The following is a 16,440-nucleotide window of genomic DNA, read 5'->3' as shown; positions in this document are numbered from 1 at the left end:
ATCAATTTATAGCTGCACGAAAGTTCTCTTATAGAAAGAAGTAAAAAACAGAACTCTCAGCTAAGTGTGAGTTATATATATTGTGCTTCTAGCACTTAGGAGGCTGAGAGTAGGATGGAAAGTTCAAGACCAGCCTGGGTAACTTAGAGACCCTGTCTCAAAACCAAACCAAAACAAACCAAACCAAACCAAACCAAACCAAACCAAACCAAACCAAACCAAACCAAACCAAGCCAAGCCAAGCCAAGCCAAGCCGAGCCACAAAATTAAAAGTATCATGAAACTAACAGAGCTAGAAGAAGATGTACTACACTCAATTTCTAGTACAGGGGTAGGTCATTTAATTCAATTTTACTCTTTCGGCACTTACAAACTTATTCTACTCTGTTGCTTTCTCCCTTTTTATGTTTGGACTTCTTATGATTATCATACAGAGAGATTACCCACTTCTGGGTGTAGTGGGAGCATGGTAAGTATCAAGAACTTTTTAAAATAAGCCATTTTATGTCCTATTTCTAGTGGTACTAGGCACGGTTGTTCAGGTTATATCCACTAAGGAGTAAGTGGGCACTGACACTGTGTCACACTCACCAAGCCCTGCAGGAGAAGGGACTCTGTATGAGAAGCATAGTTCCTTTTCAAATTCATAAAAATTCAAGCATATTTGTGCCTTATGGGTTCTTAGCTTATCATGCATAATTAAATCATGATCATGCATAATTAAAAATTCTTTAACTGATTCTGCAGGCCTCAGTAGGGCTTGTCATATTAAAATAATGATAAAAATTTTATATCCACAATTAGCCATTGGATTTAAAGTATAAGTACAGTTCAAGCACAGTCTCTTTAGTCAGGCAAAGAGAGTGATGAAGACATTAGCTAAGGAACTACAATTAAAAATGTGGACACTCTGATAATTTGTGTATCATGAAAAATAACAAGTATATGCTGCAAAATATGGAAGTGAAGCAGAAGTGGGATATGTCTAGGTATAATTATATAACTATTGAATGTGGTTTCACTGTTCATATTTTTGGTCAGGTCCTAAGGGAGGTATTTTATTTTTTTAAGTTTTTTAAAGAATACAAAATGGTAAAAACAAATAGAAACAATACAAAATTTCATTAAAGAAAGTATAGGAATTCAACAATGGTTATTGTATTGCATAATGTGATTTTCAAATTAGTTGTTTAGATTACCAGACATAACCATACAAAATTGGTTTAAAAAGTTATAAGAAATTAAAGAGAAAACATAAAAAAATCAAAAATTAAAAATAATTTAAGCATTAACTGCTTTTTCCAATAGACCAGCAGAAGTCAGCAGCGCAATTATCCAAGCTGTCCTGCATATAAACCTAGATACATCCTTTTCCTTTGTCCTTTCTCAGTTTTTGCTTCCCTTTGAACAGATGATGTTTTCAAGCAGATAAAATTATTACTGTAGAATAAGTGTTAAACAGGATATTTCATCTCAGTGGTAATGAGACACAAGTAGTAACAGTTTCAGTGGGGCGTCAGCTAAGTTATGGATCATCTTCTAATTTAATACAAAATCTCCAACAGTCTTCATACTGTTTAAGCTGGAATCGCCACGGTGTCCGTGGGGCAGTCACAAGTCAACAGTGGTAATAGGAAATCCTGAGCACAGGGGGCCGGGGAAATAGCTCAGAAGAATAAGCACTTGCCTGCAAGTGCAAGTGAAATCCCCAGTTCTGAAAAAATACAAAATAAAATAAAAAGGAAATCCTGAGCACAGAGTCGAGGAATGGATGCACAATGACTGTGGAAGATTCTGACAAAATTTAGCAAGGTTTAATGCATAATCTCAAATAACACCAACATAGGTTTAGGTTAGATATAAAGGAAGGAGAGAAGGTAGTAGACAAGAATAGATTCCTGAAACAAAGATATCGTTGCCTGGAGTTTCCAGCATAATGAGATCATCATTTGGACATATCTTTATGAATAGCACACATGGATTTATGAAAGCAAGCTTTTCTTTGTGAGGCAAGAAAGTAAACTTTAGAAGAGAGTGAGACTAGCACTTTATTAGGGATTCTACGATCCCACTAAATAATTCCTAAACAGAGAGTTGCCATGTATATTTTCTCTTTCCACAATATTTGTTGTATTGCAACAAACAGAGTGTTTTCTTCAACTTGGTTGTTCAGATTACCAGATATATGCATGCAAAATTGGACAAAGAAAGAAAAAAGTTAAAAAGAAATTAAGAAGAGAGAAAAAATGAAAAAAGATAAAAAATAATTTAAGCATTAACTGTTCCTTTCCATAGACCAGCAGAAATCCACAGTACAATTATCCAAACCATCCTGCATACATACATAAAAATCAAAGTTTTTTTTTTTTTCCCCAGTACTGGGGACTGAACTTGGGACCTTGCACTGGCCAGGCAAGCACCTATGCCACTGAGCTATCTCCCTGCCCTTGCATACATACATAGATGTATCTCTTTCCCCCATTCCCTGTTCTGTCCTTCTCCTAGTGTCACTAATTTCTTCCTTTTGGACTAAAGACCATACTCTTGGGCCAGGGAGATAGCTCAGCAACTTAAGTGCTTGCTTGGAAAGCACAAGGTCCTGAGTTCGATTCAGTGAGAGAATGAGAGAGTGAGAGAGAGAGAGAGAGAGAGCGAGAGCGAGAGCGAGAGCGAGAGAGAGAGCGAGAGAGAGAGCGAGAGAGAGAGCGAGAGAGAGAGAGAGAGAGAGCAAGCAAGCGAGAACTCTTAAGTGAAATAAATCAGACCCCCATGTGCAAACATTGTTTTATCTCCCTAGCATAAGAACATGAAAGACTAAGCAAAATCTGAAGGGTACAATAGATACTGTGAAAAAGGAATGAATCTGGCCATGTGTATTTTCATGGGCTGTAATACAAGTAATGATCAATATTTGGGGGGCGGTGCTCCTGCTGGGAGTCAAACTCAAGGCCCCATGGTTGCTAAGTGCATGCTCTATTGATAGAAGAGATGGAACTCGGAAAGGCTGGATGGGGAAAGGAGTGGGACCTGTCCACTGCGAGACCCAAGAGCAAGGCCGGGGCCATGCACAGAGAACTTCTTGAGTTCCCAGGAGATGTGGATGATGAAAGAGATGAAGACACCACAGGACGCTCACTAGTCTGAGTTCCCATGACAGCCTACGCTGCAATTTTAGACACAAGTGCTTTATTTTTGTGCTGACATTTTTCTCTTGGTTTTCCCAGTTCACCCTGAAGAGCAAGTTTCTCCCACACCCCTTCACACCTCACTTTTCAAATAAAGCTTTTGGCACCATTTTTGACTTGTCTTGTTTACTTCTTTGCCCCACACAAGAAATATCAGAAAATACTTCTGATTGGTGAGCCTCTTCTACAGGAACTACTGATGACACTACTCCTTAGCTAGAACCACAGCCCCAGTGTAGTGAGGAGGCGTAGATGTAGATTTTTTTTTACAAAGGGAATTATTTTTGCTTTGAGCTCTTGACTTTGGATAACTACGAGGGAAGGTGAGGAGCATGTGAATAGGTCATAGAGCTCAGGCTCCCATGGCAGCTCTATTCCAGAGTTCATAGGATTCCTGTCTTTGCTCTCTTTCTGTCTGTCTTTCTTTCTTTTTTTTTTTTTTTTTTTTTTTTTTTTTTTTTTTTGTGGTACCAGGGATTGAACTCAGGACCTTATGCTTGCCAGGCAAGTGCTTATTCTACTGAGCTATCTTCCTGGCCAAGAAGTTTGGTTATCTCGTTTTACTATTATGAAGACACAAGTTACACTAACATTGAATCCCATCTGGGACCAGCCATTAAATTCATCATGGCCTTACAACAGCTATGCAAAGGGGGAGAAGGAGGTCCTCATCAAGGACGGCTTGACAAAGACTATTTCTGGAGCTGGCGTAGCTTTGGGTCAAGCCATTATGAATTACTAAGGGACAGGGATGGGGCCAGTGAGGTAGGGCCACAGGTAATTCTTAAGCTTTCAAGCCTCAGCATTACCCACCTTTCTCATCAAACATTTGACTGCTCTCAATTAGCTCTAATTCTTTTCTTTTTTTAAGCAAGAAGACTGATAGAAGTTTTTCCCCTTTCACCTCATTTCCTAAAAAATAGAGGGGTAATAACAGCAACATATGCATGGAACGAGTCCCTTTTTAATACAATATAGTTTTTATCTATGCGATGTGAACTCTGGGGTCAAATCCCAGATTGCAATAAGACACCCATAATTTACCATAATACAAGACAAGGAGCTCAGTCTTAATATAAATAGTTAACATTCATGAAGTACTTATGGTGAACCCTGCACTGGCCCAGGTCCTCCCACACACTGCATGATGTAATCAGCACAACATCTCTTTTGAAACTGATAAAGACTCATATTTATTACTCTATCTTTGTTATATTGTTGAGGAACTTGAGTAATAAAGAAGTTAAGGAACTTACCCATAGTTAATAAGCAATGTATTTTGACTATCATGAATGATTACTATACTATATTATCAAACCTAAGAAAATATACTCAATAGTAGGCTGAGTCTATTTGCTTAATATCACTTTCTTTTAATATTTTTATCTATGGGCATGAGCAATTTCTGAGCATCACCCTGGAAGAATTTCGTTTTGAGTTATTCTCCTTCTGGACGTGTGGTATGAAGGGACTCTACTACAAGCAAATCTGAATTCTGTGGACAAGGAGATAGGGACGTGCATCTGTGTAGCTAGTAACATCACTGCAGGAGCAACTGAACCCGGCATGGTTCGCACGCTGCCTTTCCTGAGTCTCTGGGCCGGACTCCTGAAGCAAAAGTCACGCTCCTGGGGAAGGACTCTTCTCCCTCAATCTCAGAGGTTAGTGGAAACTCTGTGTGAGTGTGTAATCCATGCCACATAATGAGGAAGGAAGCCAGTACTGTATTTAGCTACAGGCTCAGCTCCCAGAGATAAGACAGTGGGAGGAGAGTTTTTTCTTTACTCAGGTTGGCAGAGGTCCAATCAAGCTGCCATCAGCTCCTCCCATTGCCTGAGGCTAAAAGGAACTTCTGGGGCTTAAAAAAAAGCTAGGTCACCCGACAGGTAGAGCACGACAGGCAAGAGACTACGTACACATACACACCCTGCTGTGGGTCCCGAGTCCACAGCCTGGTCCCAGCAGGCTCTTGTTCTGGGGACTGTGGATTTTCCCCTCTCAGCTTAACCTTTCCGGATGTGATAGAAAAGTGTGAATGTGGTGAACGCCAATTCCATGTGGAGGAGCCCAGCTCAGAATGGTGCCTCCTCGTCCCCTAGGATGCTAGGATGCCTGTGGGTCAGCACTCAGCCTGGAAATTTTGTGAGACCTGACCCAGTTCAGCAAGGGAGCACCTTGCAACTAGCTGGTGATCTGGATAGTGTTCACGACACCTTGTTCAGGGAAAACAGTGGCTTATAATACATTAAGACACATGACTTATCTGGGGCTTTTTTTTTTTTTTCATATTTCCCCCAAAGACTTCTTTTTTAAAATTTATTTATTATTTTAATTTTTTTCCCCTTGATTTTTTAATTTTATTTATTTATTTATTTATTTTTTGCAGAACCGGGGATTGAACTCATGCCCTTGCGCTTGCCAGGGAAGCGCTTGTTCCACTGAGCCATCTCCCCAGCCCCTATTATTTTAATTTTTAATAGATTGAAAATTGAAAATAAATTATTTACAAACATAAATGAATATAACAATAAAAACTGTCCAAAATAAAAATGAAGAATTTACAGATCAGTCATAATAGTTCACTGTGTCAAAACCAAGAAACTTATATTCGAATAATTAGAATTCTCAAAATAGAAAGGAGTAGACAATAAATATTTAAAGATTTAAAATTTCTGAATTTAGTCCAATTTATAATACCTCATTTCCAAGAAAAATGAACCTTTTTGCACAAGAAATTTAAATAAAATCATACCAAGATACACAAAAATGAAATTGTCCAAAACTTATTGCAAAGAAAAAAATTATTAAAGCATATACATAAAAAATATTAGCTATGGAAGAACAAAATTAAATAGCATCTTATTCCACATTAGAAAGAAAAAAAAAAAAAAAGGACCAAGTGTGTAAGAAACTAGACTAAAGGACTGAAAGAAAAGATCTGTCCTCTTTGAATTTTATATTTAGCAAACATACCTTTGAGAACTAAAAGTAAGATTTTCTAGTTATACAAACTTGAAATATTTTAATACCTGCAGAAGTAGCATATAGGAAATAGTAAAGGGCATAATTCAAAAGGCAAGAGAAGTTGCAGTATGCTCCTGGATGATATCTGTTTCTTTTGTAATGAGAAATAAGCTATTTTTCAGATTACTTTATAATTTTTAAGAAAAAAGTATACTTCCATGGAAGAAGATTGAATGCATAAAAGCCTAAACTTAAATATAAATCAACTGGGGCCGGGGAGATGGCTCAGTGGAATAAGTGCTTCCCTGGTAAGCGCAAGTACCTGAGTTCAATCCCCAGTTCCACAAAAAACAAAAAACAAACAAACAACAAAAAAGGAAATATAAATCAACTGTGCTGTGATCAAATGGTTTTGCCAGTGGTTCTTTTAACACTCAATATCTGGTTCAGTTTTTAGTAAATTGCCTCTCTTGAGCCCGCTCAGGAAACTAAGCACCAGCTTAGGTAAATGCAGCAACTTGACCTCCAGCATGTCGTGCTGGCCCTGTCCTTGGATGCACTGAGCCAGCCACTGAGACTGGGCATGGTGGCAGTGCACACCTATAATCCCAGTGCTGGGAAGGCTAACAATAGGAGGATCAGTATGAATCCAAGCTGCATAGAGAGACCCTGTAGCAAATGTAAATAAATTTAACACAATTGCCTTGATGATGAGAGAAATACAAATTCATACTTTCTCAGGTGGGATAAAATTATGTACATACTTTTTGTTTTAACTTTATAATTCATGTTGGAACTGATACATGAGAATGGTAAACAATGTTGACGAAATGTCCTCGTTCACAGAAGTTCAGATTTGCTGGTAGTAGAGGTCCCTTCTGCCAGCCAATCTCCAACAGCTTTGAGAAACTCCCTTGACCTCAGCTTCACCTCTCATCCTACTCCTACATGTCCTGCCTCCTCCTCTCATTTGTCAGCACATTGGCTGCAGTGGAAGCCAGAAGTGAGGAGAGGGAACGATGCCAGTGGCCTGGTGTGATGCTTAATTGTAGAGGGCTAAAGGATAGAAACAAGCATCCCCCAATACCCTTAACAGTAAAAAAAAAAAAAAAAAAAAAAAAAGACGACTTAGGCCAGGACTGCAGTGCCCAGAGGAATGGCCCATATACCTATTTGAATCCATTTACTGAGTCTCTATCATACGCCAGTATCTGGACCAGCATGGGAAGTACAAGTGGCTCTCAGATGGCTTAAGGGGCAAGATAGCACACACTTTCCTAATGATATTGGGAGTGCATTCTGGGAGCTGTATCATTAGGCAACTGCACCATTCTGAGACCATCACAGAGTGTCCTGTACAGACCTGCATGGTACAGGTCAACCACCACAATGTGGCCTCTTGCCGTGTGATATGGTGCACACAAAATGCATGAAGCTGCTGCTGGCGTAATGTGGCATATTGTTCTATAGAAAGCCTTTTTATAAATTGAAGAAGTATGTTCTAAAAATATACAATAAAGCTATAGTAAATAGTTGATATAGTCATTATCATAATCAAATATTACATATTATATGGAATTGTATGAGCTATAATTTTATATCACAGGCAGTGCATTAGGTTTGTTTACACCAGCAATACTATAAGCACAAGAGAAATGCATTGTACTCTGACTTCATGATGTCACAGGAGTTTCTGGCCTTCATTATTATCTTGTGGCCCCACCACTGTATATGGAATTTTGCTGTGATAGAAATGGCACTATGCAGTGCATGCCTGCACACAAGCCCACAATGTTGGAGGGAGTAAGATGAAGCCACGACAGAAATGTTAGCTGAAAGTTTGCATACATGGAGGGACTTCTGATAGGAGGAAAATGGCTCCCAGGATGAGTGATATTCAGAGGCGCCTAGGATTTTATTTTATTATTTTTTGTTGTTGTTTTTTCTTGTATTTTAGGGAAGGGTCTACAGGGTCTCACTACATAGATTAGACTCATAGTTATCCACCTGTTTACAGCCTCTCAAGAGCTGGGATTATAGGCGTGCACCACCATGCCCAGTCTCAATTGCCTTCTCAGCATGCCCCAGGGGGTGGGGCCCACACAGTGAGCCTGGGGATTGAACCCCTGACCCCTGTGCCTGCTTGCAGATACTTTAATCCACTGAGCTATTTGGCTGACTCACTATTTGGCCAGTCCAAGGATTTTATGAGGTAGAAATAGGGCATAAGGACATTGGTGAGTATCTCATTGTCTACAAAGGCATTGAGCTGGAGGCATTATGAGCACCTGTCTTGCCAGACTGTAGGGTAGTGACAGGAACATAGTGACATTATCAGTGCTCATGCAGGGGAAGGGTCAGCTACAGAACTACCAAAGTTTATTTGTTTGTGCTAACTACAGAAAGTTGCACGTCTTTAACTACAGAAAGCGAGCATCTTTTTATAAAAGTTTATTTTATAAAAGTGTATGATCCATGCAGCTATCATTGCTCTCCAATTTTAAAATATTTCTGAAAAAACTCTTTCATCATCAGAGATTCTCATCAATACAACACTAACATACTTTCTGTCTCTATAGATTTACCTGCTCTGGGCATTTTATATAAGTGGAACTACATGATCTTCTTGTGTCTAGCTTCTTTCACTTAGCAATATTTTCAAGATTCACCCATTGTGTAGTATATATCAGAACTCCATTCTTTTTGATAGTGACATAATATTCTACTGTACAGATGACCACATTTTGTTGATCCATTCATCATCTGGTTGACACTCAAGCTGCTGTCATCTTTTTGCTACTGTGACCAGTGCTGCTATGAACATGTGTTTTTTTGTAGGCATTTAAATTAACACACAGGAGCACCCACTTAAATGAGTGAAGTTCCAAATATTTTTTTCTACCTAGAATCTGAAGTTCTTCCTACAGCTTTTCTTAGGTCTGTCCTCAAAAACCTATATAAATTCTTTGAGGACCAACTTGCTCTTTCTGTGGGCTCTGGGGTAGGTCCATTGCTGGGTTCCCTCTTGGTAGCTTTTTGACCTTGGAACAGGCATCACCTCCTCATTACATATAGAAATAACATGTGGGCTGACACCTGCATTTGCCAAGAGAGGTTACTTCACAGGAGGATTCCAGGTCTTACAGATGTATGGCTCTGCTTTTCTCTGCTGTCTTGAAAGGGGCAAGATTTCTACCCTGCCACAATCAGAGAAAACCCCATCAAAGCTCTGAGTGTTCTTAAGCCATCATCAGTGCACTGAAAAGCTACCTCCAAAAGAAAGAAAATGTAGCTTTAAAGATTTCACTGCACAATGTCCGAGACTAATTTCTGACCTGGAGTCTAGGAAAAGTAAGCTTGGCCTACATACCTAGATCACATCATAAACTATACATCTTTTCTTCTAGCTTTCTTACCCCAAACCATAGCTTTCTGCTCCCTACTCCCTTCTCAATAACTATATACCCTCCTTTGAAAAGTCCTTAAATCATCACATCTCTTCTTAAAGCTCTCTCCCCAAACCAGGACTATATCCATCACTTTTCTCTCATTGCTGGGACAAAATACCTGACACTCAAAATTGAAAGGGAAAAATTTATTTATCTCACAGTTGGCAGAGGTTTCAGCTGGGTCCAAGGCAGGGTGCCTTGGTAGAAGGGCATCCCAGAGGACAAACAGTTCATGGCACAGCAGAAGGTAGTAAAAGCTGCCCCTTTTATTTTATCTAGGGCAGTGTCAATCCAATCCATTTACTGATCCAGAAACCACCCAGCCTTAATCCTAGAATCCTTAAGCCAGCATTGCACCATGAATCAATTACAAATTCTAGATGCAACTACCTCTGAAAAATCCTGCCCTCCACGACTGCGTGAGTTCCTGTGGCACATAAAGACACAAACCATAACATCACAGCTCTAGCCCCTCAAAGACTCATGCATTTCTCCTCATGTGAAAGACATTTAGTCCTCTGTAAGAGTTGCGTGGTCCTAACAGATTCAGTATTGATAAAAAGTCCAAGTCCTAAATTTCATCTGAGATTTAAGCCAAACTCTTTGCTGTGAGCTCAAATAAAAACAAAGTTATACTCCCTCAACATTCAATGGCACAAGATAGCCATTTCCATTTTAAAAGTTACAAGAAGAGGGATACAAAGGAATGCGACCAAAGCAAGTCCAAAATGCAGCAGGACAAACATTTAGTCCTGTAGTTCCATGCACAGCAACCAAGGCAATCTGCAACAGGATGTAAACTCCAAAGGACTTGGGTGGCTCCACCCCTCTGGCACTTCTGGCAGTTGTAGCTCTCATGGCTTCTCTCTTGAGCCAGTTCTGCTCTTTCCTTGCAGTTTTCTTCAGACACTCCACATTCTTGGCTTCTCCAAACTTCTCAGGTCTCTACTGCTCCTTTGGTTTCACACTCACAGCTTCACCACTGCCCTCTCAGGGGCACACAGCCTGGATCCCATGACTTCTTGTGAAATCTGAGTGGAAGCCTATCTAAACCCCCAACTCTTCCATTCTGCAAGGACGTAAAACCAGCACCACATAGATGATGACAAGGTCTGTTGCCAGCAGGAGCACAGCCAGGCTTTCCTATCTCTTGGCTTGAGGAGTCAAGTTCCTGGATCACCAAACACTGAATCCAATTCCAAGGAACAAATCCTCTATGCTGCCACCATTCTGGAACATGGTACAGCTGCTGTTATAAAACATGGCTCTCTAAGTCTCTCTTCTCAAAGCAAAGTCTTTCACTTTTGCAATTTTGAGACTGCTTCTTGTGATGCCCTCAGGCCATCTATTTTATTCTTCTGTTCTTTCTTAGTAACGAAGATCTCTGCTTTATCTTTGTGGTCCATAGCTTTACTGGAGCTTCCTTTTTGGACAAACTGACAATGCTTTAAATCATTCTGCTGGGTTCTCTGGTCTTGATTCTTAACATAGATCTGGCTAAAAGCCCTCAACAACAGCCATGTCACCACCTCTTCATTAGACTGCCTTGAAATTTCTTCTGGCAAATTAATTAGACCACCACTCTTAGTCTCAGGCAAAATCTCTGGACACAAGCAAAATGCAAACTTTCTTCCAAGCCATAGCACACATCATCTGGACTCCAATATCCAATGCAGTCCTTCCTCCCAGAAGAAACCTCCCAAATCTGGTATTTATTGGCAGGATTTCTATCAGCATTCTGGTATTCAGAGCTCTGATCAGAATCTCCCATGCAGAATAATTTAAGGCATTCCAGCTGTACTTTTTAAACTGGCATCTCTAAATCTTTTCAAACTCTTTCCTAAAGTCATTCCCAAAGGCTCCTGAATCATGTGATCATGTACAGTCATAGCAATGACCCCACTTCTTTGGTATTAAATTCTGTATCAGTCACTTTTCTCTCATTGCTGGGACAAAATACTTGACACTCAAAAGTTTATTTAGCTCACTGCTGGCAGAGTTTTAGCCTGTAACTGGCTGAGTCTAAGGCAGGATGCCTTGGTAGAAGGGCATCCCAGGGGAGAAATAGTTCATGGTAGCCGAAGACAGTAAAAGCAAGCAAAGGAAGGCTAAAAGCAAGCCTTTTTTTGTCCCTTTTATTTTATCCAGACTGCTGGGATTAGGGCAGTGACAATCCAATCTGAAACCACCCAGCCTTAATCCCAGCATTGCATCATGAATCAATTACAAACTCTAGATTCAGCTGTCTCTGAAAAATCCTGCCCTCCATGACTGCATGAAGCTTTGGGGGGACATCTGGACACTCACCCTAGCAGTGACATGTGGGCTTTCCTTTCTAGTGTACTCACCCTGTAAACTTCCTTTTCAAAACTTCCCTTTAAAATTGTTTCCCAACCTAGCCTCTTTCCCCAAATCCACTATCTTGAGGTATGGTGCACTTCTTCAAACCAAATGACAGACACATCCTGCTACTCTCTAATGGGGCTGGAATGGCTTCAGAGAGGGAGAAAGCAAAGTGCTATGATCTGTAGAGGGTGTGGAGAAACTTGGAGAGGATGGACATCTGAGAGCCATGATCAGTACCCTCCAGAGAAGCCTCAGACAATGAGCAGCTGCTTTCACCCGGCTGGATGTTAACTTTCTCATCTGGTAGGTACTAAGCCTTTGGCTTACAGGAGTTACTCAGTAATAATACTTGTTGACTTGATTAAGTGGTCAGATGTGGGACTGAGACAAAGTGACCTCTAAGCTCTTAGCGGTATGTAGGACTCTAACTTTATGAAGTCAGGCAGAAGATTGGTAAAACCTTATAGGTTTAGTGTATCTGAAAAATTAGTGCCATTTTGTGCCTCACTTTGCTTATACAGATAAAAATCTTTATTTTTTCCTTGTTAAGGAAGGAACAAATGGAATTTTACTGGTGAGCGATACAAGACAGCTATTCCTTGCGTTAGATTTCAGGTTCCTTGTCTATCTGTCAGTAGGCTGCAAATGGAAGCAATTTTAATTCCACTGGAATAACCATGAAGATAATGAAATCCAGGGATGTGGACTGGGGGTATGTGATGTCCAACCAGGGTTTTTCTAGAGTTCTCAGAAGGCAGTAATAAAAGTGAAATGTCATGTTAATAAATATTTGTTGATTGATTAAAGAACATGAACTATGAGGTATACCTCTGATAAAAATACCTCTAAGATTACATAACAGGAACCAAATGTAAACAGGCATGATGGTTTCAATAAACAAGTAACTCCTTTCAAAAAGTTCTGAAAAAAGCTTTAACACAAAATAGGCCACAGGCAAATATGTAAAAAAAAATTACAACATTTAGAAGAAAACATAAGACAAATATTCATGACCTTGGACTAGGCAATGAGTTTTTAGATAAAAACATGATCTACAAAAAAGTATGACCTATTGATTTCTTAAGAACATTTAAAATGTTGTTAAAAACACTTTGAAGAGAATGAAGAGGCCAGTTGTACAGTAGGACAATTTTTCAGAAATCACATAGTCATGAAAAACATGTACTCAGAAAATAGATTAGTCCCTAAATGTAACAAAAAGAAAGCAATCAATCAAGTAAAGCTGAGCAAAAGATTTAAACCAAAAAGATACATACAGGGAGGAAAGAAAGAAGTTGAAAAAGAAATTAAGATGTGGTATGCATATGTACCAATTTCCCACAAGGAATGCAAGCATCATGTAGCACATACACGTGCTAATAAACTAAAAAAATAAAATAAATGCATCTCCTCCAAAAGATACATAGAAAACCAACTAGTACAGGAAAACATGTTCATGACTACATTAGTCACTGGTGAGTACAAATTCAAGCCACAATGACATATTACTAATTACTTATTAGACAGTGTAGCATAAAATTGATATTTCCAGGTACTGAAAAGGGTACAGAGCAACTGGACTTTTATATACTGCTGGTAAGAATGCAAAATGATATAGACAACCTTGAAGATAGTTGAGCACTGTTTTCAGAAACTAACCAAACAGAAGCCATATGACTCAGCGTTTCCACTTCTAGGTATTTACCCTAGAGAAATGAAAACTTAAGTTCACACCAAAATCTGTATCCAAATGTACTTAAATATTGATAGTAGTATCATTGGTAATAGTTGTCAATAGGGAATCTACCAAAATGTCCTTCACTGGATGGATGGATGGATGGATGAACAAACCATGATCCATCCATATGATGAAATACTACTCATCAATAAAAAGAAAAAACTATCAATACACACAATATTAATGATTAAATACATATTAATGATTGTTGATCAAATGCCTTGTGCTAGGTGAATAACAGCCATAAAAGCTACACAATATGGGATTCAATTTAAAAGTCATTCTGGAAAATACAAAATTATAGGATGGAGTTGTGAGAATTTGGGCAAGAGTAAAAAGGGTTTGATTTACAATGAGGAAGCATCAGAGACCTAGAATGGGGCAAGTATTTTGTATTCTCATTGTGAGTTTGGTTATATGGCTTTCCACAGTTGTTAAAATTGACTGAGCTGGGGCCAGGGAGATAGCTCAGTAGAATAAGTGCTTGCCTGGCAAGCGCAAGGGCCTGAGTTCAATTCCTGATTAAAAAAAAAAAAAATTGACTGAGTTGTACATCCACACAGGAGAGTTAATTTATCATGTGCAAACTGAAACTGGAAAAACAAACAAACAAACAAACAAAAAAAAACCAGTTCTGTAAACAATAGAAGTGAAAAAATACTAAGTCCCAGGGAACTACCCCCACTTTATCAAGAAGCCTTATTTATTTTTTTCTGAGAACAATTCTGCTTTTCATGCTTAATTAAAAGCACAATGAGTACAAATGGACATTTTCCTGATACTATATTTACATAGCAGGTAGGTGACCCTTAAAGACATTCCCAGACACAGGACAGCGGTACTCCTTCGCCTTCCCAGCCACCCTACCTGACACTCAAGACCCTGTGACTTTGGGAGAATTCTGGCTGCCCAGCAAGACCAAGCACTGATAACATCACACCCTGCAATTTTTCACCTGAGCAAATGTCACCAAGACTTCAGGCGCGTCATCTGCTCGGTAAGCATGTGGCCTGTGTGCAGAGTCAGGAGGAAATTTCCTTGACCTTCTCACCAAATCCTCCCTGACCTTGCCCCAGGGACTAGGGTGTCCTCTGATGACATGAGACCCAGCCTCGGCACCGTTTCCTGTGCTGGGCTCACCTCGGACAAGAGGGATTTGGCTCTCCATGTCTTGCACATACAAATCTGCCTTTAGTGTCATGACAGCTCATTGTATAGGGATCACAGGTCTTCTTGCAGGTGTTGCATCCTCGCCAACACTTTGCCAGTCTCTTGCACTGCAGCTCCTCTGCCAGCCTGAGGCCTCCTTCTAGGGGTTTAGGGACATGAGAGAAGTCAGCGCTCACATCACATGTTTTACCTCTTTATGTGCTTAAATTACCACCCAGGTGAAGCCCCTCAAAGTTCCCCGGGAATGTCATGGAGCTCTTTGGGCCCCTACAGTTTCTGTGATTTTATAGTCTTCCCAAGTTGATTGTGTGAAGTACCTTATTAGTGCTGCAATGGAGCTTGTCATATGTCTGTATAAGGAATAAGTTTCAAAAATACAACTAACAGAAGTTCCAGCTGAATTTCTAATGCTGATAGAGTTGTGTCCTTTTTTCCCCTCTCTTCCCTCCCTGGCTCCCTACCCACCTGCACCCACTACCAGGGCATCTGTTAAAGGAAGACTTGCCAAACTTGCTTTCCTGAGGAAATGACCTCAGAAATGGACCTGAGATTCCAGAAGTCCTGGCCTTGAAGGGAATCTAACTCAAGAAGACAAGCAGAGGGCCAGTGAGATAGCTCAGCTAAGTACCTTACAAGGCAAGCATAGGGATCACAGTTCAATCCTCAGCACCGCATGCCATGCCAGCACTGCCCCTGGGCACGCTGAGCCAGGCACCAAGACCAGGCATGGTGGTGCGTGCCTGTAACCCCAGCACTGGGGAGGATTAAAACAGGAGGATCACTACGAGTCCAAGCTGCATAGTGAGACCCTGTACTTCAGGAGAACTGCCTTTTCCACCTTACCCTTTTTCTTTCAGGTGTAGCCTTCAACCCATGCAGCTACAGAGGGCTGTTCCCACCCCTTGAGTTTGCATAGCTATACTCTTTCCATACCAGGGATCCAACAACATCATGGCTTCTACTTAATTTTTGCAATTTAATCTTGAATGATTATTATTATATTTTCTACTTTTATCAGTCTTGGGTTCTAAAATTTCACTTATTTGGAAGGCTCTCCCTTTGCCACCTTTAAAAGAGAAGTACAATGAACTTGGTCTCAGGAATGAGAAGCAGGGAGGTAGTATACATTCCTCCCTGAGCTAATCATTTTACTAATTTTCAGACCCCTGCTTTTCAAAGGAAATGTGGTCCTTATGGTTTTGCCTTATTTACACTCCATTTACATCCTTTTTGCAAGAGCCATGTGGTGTTACATCCTCTTTGTAAACAGACTCTTGACACATGTGTGCCTTCCCATAAGCCTCTGTAATTCCTCCTCCAAAGTTAGAAGCAATGTTTTCTAATAATATACAGAGAATCTGATTAAATGTGCAATTTAAGTAGATGCCACAGTTTAGCCTGGAGAATTTATAACAAAATTCTGTGGTGCTCTAACAATTTATTTTTTAGTATCAAAATGCACTGACCCTGTAGCAAGTCTCACCAGGAAGCCGCATGTTTGAATTCTGTAGGTCGTATCTGTGCCTGTAGCCATTCCAAAGACAGGCTGTGGGGCCAGGTGCTGCATGTTTGGATTTTATCTTTATCT

Source organism: Octodon degus, unplaced genomic scaffold (assembly GCF_000260255.1).
Source record: "Octodon degus isolate 3935 unplaced genomic scaffold, OctDeg1.0 scaffold00186, whole genome shotgun sequence".
Lineage (NCBI taxonomy): Eukaryota > Metazoa > Chordata > Mammalia > Rodentia > Octodontidae > Octodon > Octodon degus.
The sequence above is the reverse complement of the archived record's forward strand: the minus strand, read 5'-3'. Positions refer to the sequence as shown.